General features: G+C 41.8%; 1 pseudogene; it reads left to right on the forward strand.

The window, feature by feature from the left end:
• Window positions 1–1765: 1765 nt before the first annotated feature.
• LOC143410284 (mediator of RNA polymerase II transcription subunit 28 pseudogene) lies at window positions 1766–2536 on the forward strand (annotated as a pseudogene).
• The last annotated feature ends 6471 nt before the right edge of the window (window positions 2537–9007 follow it).

The raw sequence follows: 9007 nt of genomic DNA on the forward strand, positions 1-9007 counted from the left end.
AGTGTTATTTGGGCTGAGATTGTAGCTCAGTGGTAGGGCACTTGCCTAGCATATGTGAGGCACTGGGTATGATTCTCAGCATAAAAATAAAACTAACTAACTAAATAAATAAAAGTATTGTGTCCATCTACAACTAAAAATATTTTTGTTGTGGCTCAGGGCAGAGCACTCACCTAGCACTTGTGAGGCCCTGGGTTCTATCATCAGCACCACAAAAAAATAAATGAATAAAAAAAAGGTATTATGGGCTGGGGATGTGGCTCAAGGGGTAGCGCGCTCGCCTGGCATGCGTGGAGCCCGGGTTCAATCCTCAGCACCACATACAAACAAAGATGTTGTGTCTGCCGAAAACTAAAAAATAAATATTAAAAAATTCTCTCTCTCTCTCTCTCTCTCTCTCTCTCTCTCTCTCTCTCTAAAAAAAAATAAATAAATAAAGGTATGTGTCCATCTACAACTAAAAAATATTTAAAAAGAATAGTGTTGGGGCTGGAGTTGTGGCTCAGTAGTAGAGCACTTGCCTGGCATGTGTGAGGTCCTGGGTTTGATCCTCAGCACCACATATAAATAAATAAATAAAATAAAAGATTTTAAGAAATGGCATTATTAGCTCAGTGGTAGATCACTTGCCTTGCATATGTGAGATACTGGGTTCGAATCTCAGCACCACATAAAAATAAGTAAATAAAGATATTGTCTCCATCTACAACTAAAAAAAACTTTAAAAATATACTGTTATTTGTCAGGCATGGTGACGCACACCTGTAATCCCAACAGCTTAGGATGTTGAGGCAGGAGGATCACAAATTCCAGGCCTACCTCAGCAACTTAGTGAGATGGTGTCTCAAAATAAAAAATAAAAAAGGGCTGGGGATGGGGCTGGAGTTGTGGCTCAGTGGCAGAGCACTTGCCTAGCATGTGAGGCACTGGGTTTGATCCTCAGCACCACATAATAAATAAATAAAGGTACAGAGAAAAAGTGAAACGTTAAAGAAAAAATAAATAAATAAAGGCATGCTTGTTCATCTACAACTACAAAAAAAAAATTTTTTTTTTTTTTTTTTTGGTGGTACTGGGGATTGAACCAAGGGTCTTGTACATAGGCAGCAAGCACTCTACCAACTGTCCTACATCCCCACCCCCCAAAAAAATTTTTTTAAAGGGCTGGGGATGTGGTTCAGTGGTTCCAGCCCCGGTACCCAAAGTACATGAATAGTGTTATTTTAAACTCACAGTTGGAAAAAGAATGTGCCCATGCAGCAAATCAGAAGTCTTATCTTTTTCCTCTTGGGAGAAGGAAGAATGTTGAATGAGGATGAGGGAGCTTCCAGGGCAGAAAAGCAACACAATTGGCTAGAGATGGTGCTGGGCCAGCAGTGGGAGGCATGCTGGGAATGCTGAGGTTCCCTTAGGCTCTGGGAAGGAATCTGGAAATTCACATTCAAAAATTTGGATAATTCCCTTCTTCCTTGCAAAACATTTATCTATTTATTTATCATAACACGAGACACATGCATGTGTGAATAAGAGTGCAAGACAAAATTTTCCCTCTCACCAGACCCACAGATATCCAATTCCCCTCACATAGAGTTTTCTGGTTTCTTATATTTCTTTCCAGAAATATAGGCTATACATATATAAGACATATACATATGTTTTACATTTTGTTTTTTTCCCCACTTCAACAATATATTTTTCAATTTGCTCCTTCAGTGGTTGTATGCACACATTAAGTTTTAGTCAAGGCAGTGGGCAGCGACCCGCCACCCCAGACATGGCGGCTCCGCTGGGTGGGATGTTCTCCGGGCAGCCGCCGGGCCCTCCACAACCCCCGCCAGGACTCCCGGGCCAGGCTTCACTTCTTCAGGCAGCGCCTGGCGCGCCGAGGACTTCTAGCAGCACCTTGGTGGACGAGCTGGAGTCGTCGTTTGAGGCTTGCTTTGCTTCTCTCCTGAGTCAGGATTATGTCAATGGCACCGATCAGGAAGAAATTCGAACTGGTGTTGATCAGTGTATCCAGAAATTTCTGGATATTGCAAGACAGACAGAATGCTTTTTTCTACAAAAAAGATTGCAGTTGTCTGTTCAGAAACCTGAGCAAGTTATCAAAGAGGACGTCTCAGAACTAAGGAATGAGTTGCAGTGGAAAGATGCGCTGGTGCAGAAGCACTTGACAAAGCTGAGGCATTGGCAGCAGGTGCTGGAGGACATGAATGTGCAGCACAAAAAGCCGGCTGAGGTCCCTCAGGGCTCCTTGGCCTACCTGGAGCAGGCATCTGCCAACATCCCTGCGCCTATGAAGCAGACCTGAGAGAGGTCTGGCCTACAAGATAGCCTCCTGCAGACAGTTCCTCCAGACCTCTCTGTGTGGACGTGGCATTTTAGAACAGCTATTTGCTAGAGAATGAGTTGGTGTTAATTTTATCTCCACCTAAAAATTTCCCCAATTTTTATGAGCTGTTAATTACTTAGTACTTTATAAAGTGCTTGGTAGACAAAGTGAGGTTTTGTTTTGTTTGTTTTGTCTGTAGCAAAGTTTAGACTATGAGTTTTCCACAGATTTTATTTTCTTGGCTTTTTGCTTGTTTTTAAAATTTTAGGTAGATTATATATAGTTCCCCCCCCCAAGTTGTTAGTTTGTTATGATCTGAGGGGGAAAATTAAAGTACTCCTAGAATGAGGGGAGAAGGAATTTGGTTTTGGGTTTTTTATGATTACTACATATCCATGGTAGTAGAGAAAAATACGTAAATTTGCTATCTCAAGACTTTGAACTACCTCAAGAAGAGGAATCTAATGCTACATTTGTAATGCTTCCATAGCAGTACAGAGTGCAGATATTTTGTAAATATGTCAGAAAAAAAGGGTTCAAGTATGCTAGATTAGCAGAGATTCTTAAGTTGATGCTGCCTTTTGTTTGGGTGAGTGTATGTGTTGTGCAGTGTTTGCTGTGTTGAGGGAGCTGTGTTGGGAGCACGACATGCTGGGGGCCTCGTAGTAATGAACCAGTGTGAGTAACAGCAGACTCAGTCTCCCTAGCATGACAGCTGGGACACAAGTGATGGACAAGGGGTCAAAGCTTGGTCTGATTCTTTTTCTTTTGAGTTTTGTTTTGTTTGCTTGTGTTTTTATTTTACTTTTTGGAGAAAAGGCAGTTTACATGAAGGAAGGTTCTTGTTCAGTGGATTTGATTCCAAGAGCCTAGGGCTTTGGGGTGGAGGTGACCTGCAGAGTGATCCCCAGCTCCTTCACCTCCACAGAGAGCATGTGGATCCTCTGTGGGGAAGGTATTTTGCCCTCTTGTCAGAAGAGGTTTTCTATTCTCTGTTTTACGCAACTCTTAGATTATCTCTCTCAGCCAGTACAAACACTCCTCTGTTTTCTGAATAGTCAGTAGGTCTGTGGCTGTGTCTTGGTTCATTTTGTTCTTTCCAACCCTGAAGATCCCTCCCCATGCGCCTCGATATCCACTCATGTTCCTGGTGTGGCCTGGATGCCATCTGGTCCACAAAGCCTCCACTCCATTCCAGGGAACAGGGCTTTTATTCCTTCCACTGTCTTGTGGGTTAGTGAATGGTATCTTTTTTTGTGCCCCTTGCTGCATTGTAGGCTCATGGGAAATGGGTATTACTCCCCTGGAATATACAGGAACATGTATTTTGTACTCACTTTATGTATACATATTACTCATTTTGTTTGTGACCTGTGAGGATGATACTTGACTTGTGGACCTATGACCTGTGATGACTAGCCTGAGGCCAGTGTATCTCCCCTTGGTTGGTGTGTATAAGTCAAAACTTAAAAGTTATGTTTTACTCTTAGGGTTTTAACCTGGTCATCTCATGCCAGATAGAAGCTCTGATTGGCAGCTTTAGATTAAAAAATTAAAAATTAAAAACCTAAATAAATGCCCAGTGTGATGGCACACACCTGTAATCCCAGTGGCTCAGGAGGCTGAGGCAGGAGGATTGCAAGTTCAAAGCCAGCCTCAACAAAAGCCAGGTGCTAAGCAATTCAGTGAGGTCCTGTCTCTAAACAAAATACAAAAATAGGGCTGGGGATGTGGCTTGAATGCCCCTGAGTTCAATCCTTGGTATCCCCCCCCAATATCCCCCACAAAATAAAACTAAGTTTGAGGCAGTCTTTCAATGATAAAAGTGTTTTTGGTGAAAAGATCAGAAACTATTCTACTTGGTGCTTAATGAAAATGTTTTGAATGAATGTAAATACAAGTTACTGTCATTTCTTTATATTAATTCAAAAGTTATCCGTCAAATAAATAATGATTTTCCAATAAAAAAAAAAAGTTTTAGTCAATATTTTGTATCACAAACAATTCTACAATTGAAAAACACACAGTTTAAAAAAAAATCAGTGGACTTTTATTTTATTCATATATTTGTATGTGGTGCTGAGAATCAAACCCAGTGCCTCACACAAGCTAAGCAAGTGCTCTACCACTGAGCCCCAACCCCAGCCTGAAAAACACACAGTTTTAAAAATGTTTACAGCACTAACATTCTACTCCTTCAGAATTCCTCCCCCTAGACTTGCTTTCTTTTCAGCCCATTTTCCCACTTGATAGTCAGGGATCTCAGTGGCCTACTCAAGGTCCTTCCAAAGCCAGAAGCCAGTGGAGATCAGAATCCAGGTGCTGTAGTTTGGATCTTAAATGTCTTCCAAAAGCTCATGTGTCAAGTCATGTGTCAGCCTTTGGTGTTATTAGGAGGTTGTGGAACCTTTAGGAACTGGAGCTTACTGGATGAAGTTGGGTCATTGGGGGTGTGTCCTTGAAGGGGATTTGGGGAACCTAGCTTTCTTCTTATCTCTGTTTCCTGGCTACCATGAAGCCAGCAGCTTCAGCTGCCACATTGTCCCCACCACCAATGTTCTGCCTCACTACAAGCCCAAAGGCAATGGGGCCAAGTGACCATGAATTGGAACTTCTGAAACTGTGAGCCACAATAAACCTTCTTCCTTAAAAGTTTATTTATCTCAGATATTTTGTTATAGTAGGAGAAAGCTCACAAATGTGAGATTTCCTGTTTCCCAACTCATCACTGATGAAAGGGTTAATGGCATTTGACAGACACAATGTTTTATTTTTTATTGATTTGTGCATTTATACTTGATTTATCAAAAAGATCTGAGGCAGCTGTCAGTCCTTGTGTTTGCTTTTGTCCCCTTCTCTTCTGCTTGGAGGGAGACCAGATGGTCTGACCCATCGCTGCAAAGGCAGAACTGAGTCAAGCTGAATCTCAAGGCCAAACCTGAGAGATGCTGAGAGCTGAGGGCCAAACTAGATCGATCATATTATCCAAAAGATTGATCATATTATCCAGTAGGCCAAGCATCATATCACCAGCACAGACAGGTGAGAGCCACAGGCTCAAAGCCATGCCTGGGGGTGACCAGTGCACATTCACCAGGGAGCCTGGCCCCTTCTTGTCACTTCATGTGTGCCCTGGGCTGAGTTTTACCTGGAAGCAACTATGAAATAGATGCAGAATTGGGAAGAAAAGTAGAAAACTTGTAGTCCAGAAAACTCTGAAATAGAGAAGGCAAAGAACCAAGTGAAATTCATGCTCATGATTGTCCACCCAGCCTTGGGATGCTGACACCCGCCGTCTGCTATCAAGTCCTTTCCAATCTTCAGGACTAGGTCTTCTTTTCCTCCTCCAGGGGTTACTGGAGCATATGGGGAAGAAGGAAGTCACTTTGGAGACTGGAGGTTTGAATTTTGATGCCTCCACTTCCTGGTTGTGACATTTGAGCAAAACCACTCACTTTTTCATGCAACATACTTACTGAATACTTACTATGTGAGGCATTATCGAGGTTCTCAGGAACAAAGATGAATGATCAGTCCTTATTCCCGGAAAGCTGACAATAGGAGAGTCAGATGAATGAGCATATGATAACATTAGAAGATACACGGCCCTGGGTTTGATCCCCAGCACTGCAAATAATAATAATAATAATAATAATAATAAGAAGAAGAAGAAGAAGAAGAAGAAGAAGAATTAATTAATTAATTAAGTTATTATTGTATGCCAGACATCAAGTATGGCCTGGAGAGATGGTCCACACATAGCTCCTGTGCTCATGGAGCTGGATAATATTGGGAGGGAGGTGAGTAATAAATACAAACTATGATAACACAATGAAAGAAACACATGATGTTGTGATGGAGAATAACACAGTGGGGGCAGATTGGATACCATTGTGGAACGGGAGGAGATGAGGCAGGACTTTGTGGTGCTGAATTAATCAGAAGTGATATTATGAATTTATCATACAGACTCTTTGATATACAATGGTGTTCTTCAATCCAAATAAACTCACAGCAAATGAAAAATGTTGTCAGTTGAAACACTGAATCTACCTATCCTACTGGATGTCTAGCTCAGCAACCCAGCTGTGGACAGTGTTTTCCCTGGTAATGGCATGGTGATCACAGGGCTGACTAGGAGAGAATGGGGCTAAATATCACTAGGCTGTGGTGGGGGTGGGAAGACACAAATTCAAAATTCAAAATTCACAGGATGCAGTGACACACGCCTATAATCCCAGCAACTCCAAAGTCTGAGGCAGAAGGATAGAGAGTTCAAAGCCAGCCTCAGCAAGTTAGCAAGACCCTAAGCAACTCAGTGAGACTCTGTCTCAAAATAAAATACAAAATAGGGCTGGGGATGTGGCTCAGTGGTTGAGTGCCCCTGAGTTCAATCCCCAGCGACAACAAAAGCAAAAATCAAAATTTGAAATCATGGGGCTGAGGTTGTGGCTCAGTGGTAGAGCGCTCACCTAGTATGCTTGAGGCACTGGGTTCGATCCTTAGCACCACATAAATATAAAGATATTGTGTCCACCTAAAACTAAAAAATAAATTTTATATATATATAAATAAAGAGAATCTGGTGTCGGGAGCCATTCTCACACGTGACTGGGTGACTCCCGGTTAGGGTCTGAGTCGCTCTGGCTGTGTCGGAGCTTTCCCGGCCCTCTCCTGTTGAGAGAACCTGTCCGTGTGGGGGTGTAACTGACCACTGACCCCGGAGGCCCAATCACTGACCCTGACCTTGGAGTGCGGCCCCCCTTCAACCTTCATTGGATGGAATTCTCCCCTGAATTTCTTGCTCCCCAATAAAAGGCTACTCCCTGGCGTGCTCGCCCTCTCTCTCCTGCTAGCCCTGAGTAATCCTTGCTGCCCTGCTGGGCGGTTAGAGGAGGGAACCAGAGAGGGGAGCCATCTCGGACCTGGTCATAGAAAAAGGTAACTGAGTCTGTGTGTTTATTTCGATCTCACTAGCTAACTTTTATGCCAAGAACCTCATTAATGAAACCATTGCGCTGGCCGCATGGTAGAATCTGGCTCTCAAAAAAAATTTGAAATCGTTTCTACTGAATGCATCGCACCATTGTAAAATCAAGAAATTATAAATCATCCAAAGTGTCTGTACGATATTTATATGTTCTATCTCTGTCTGCTGTAGAGCTTAGAAGCAGTGGCACGCCCAGTACTAGGTCTCAGTTCTTGAATTTGAAATACACTTCTCCATGAAAGGAAGCAGAGTTCCTCCAAGAAATGGCTTCCAATCTCAGGGTCAGTAAGTACTGAAATGTGCCAGGAAGAGAGAGAACTCAAAAATCAAAGAGAACACAGGAACCAGATGGAAAAGTGTCCCACTGAACAAATCTAGAACAATTTGAGAATAAAATAGATAATGAAAGCTGGGCATGCCTGTAATCCCAGAGACTTGGAGGGCCTGGAAAACCATAAATTCAATGCCAGTCTCAGCAACTTAGAGAGGCCTTGCCTCAAAAAATAAAAAGTTCCCATCATTGTGTACATCCACAACAATGGGGTCCTAATTAGAATAAGATATATTCCATGCTTGTATATCCATATCAAAATATATTCTACTCATGTATAACTAAAAATAACCAATAAAAAAGATTAATAACAAAATTAAAACAACAGGGGAAAAAAGGCTGGGTGATAGAGTGCCCATAGGTTCAATTTCTAGTATCAAAAATAATAAGAATAGGGGCTGGAATTGTGGCTCAGCAGTAGAGCGCTCAATTAGCATCTGTGAGGCCCTGGGTTCAATCCTCAGCACCACATAAAAATAAATAAAATAAAGGTATTGTGTCTAACTACTTCTAAAAAAATGTAAAAAAAAAAAAGAAGAATGACAATAAATTATAATATACTTTCAAACATATTAAATATATGAGTACAAACTTATGCTAAAAATAGAAACAAAGATAAATTGGGCCAGCTGCGGTGGCACAGGCCTGTAATCCCTGTGGCTCCTGAGGCTGAGGCAGAAGGATCATGGGTTCAAAGCCAGCCTCAGCAAGGGCGAGGCACTAAGCAACTCAGTGAGACCCTGTCTCTAAATAAAATACAAAATAGGTCTGGGAGATGATTCAGTGGTCGAGTTCAATCCCCACTACCCCCCACAAAAAATATAAATAAATTGGGATGGGATCATGGCTCAGTGGTAGAGCGCTTGCCTACCACATGTGAGGCACTGGGTTCAATCCTCAGCACCATATAAAAATAAATAAATAAAATAGCTTGGGGTCATGGTTCAGTGGTAGAGCACTGGCCTAGCACATGTGAGGCACTGGGTTCAATCCTCATCGTCACATAAAAATAAATAAATAAAATAAAGATATTGTGTCCATTTAAAACTTAAAAATTGTTTTAAATAAATAAACAATAAATAAATAAATAAACATGCATAGGAACTTGCATACGCCCTGTCTCTCACCACGTGAAGCCCTGAACCACCTCGGGACTCTGCTAGCAAGAAGGCCATCACCAGATGTGATGCCTCAACCCTGCATCTCCAGAACTGGGAGCCAAAATAAACTTTCCATTAAAACAGTCCAAAAATTGTGTCCATCTACTAAAAATATATTTTTAAAAATAAATAAATAAATCAGTGGAACAAAAGGGGAGAATTAGAAAACCAGGCTTTTGAAAGAAGCAGTAATA

Source organism: Callospermophilus lateralis, chromosome 11, assembly GCF_048772815.1.
Source record: "Callospermophilus lateralis isolate mCalLat2 chromosome 11, mCalLat2.hap1, whole genome shotgun sequence".
NCBI lineage: Eukaryota > Metazoa > Chordata > Mammalia > Rodentia > Sciuridae > Callospermophilus > Callospermophilus lateralis.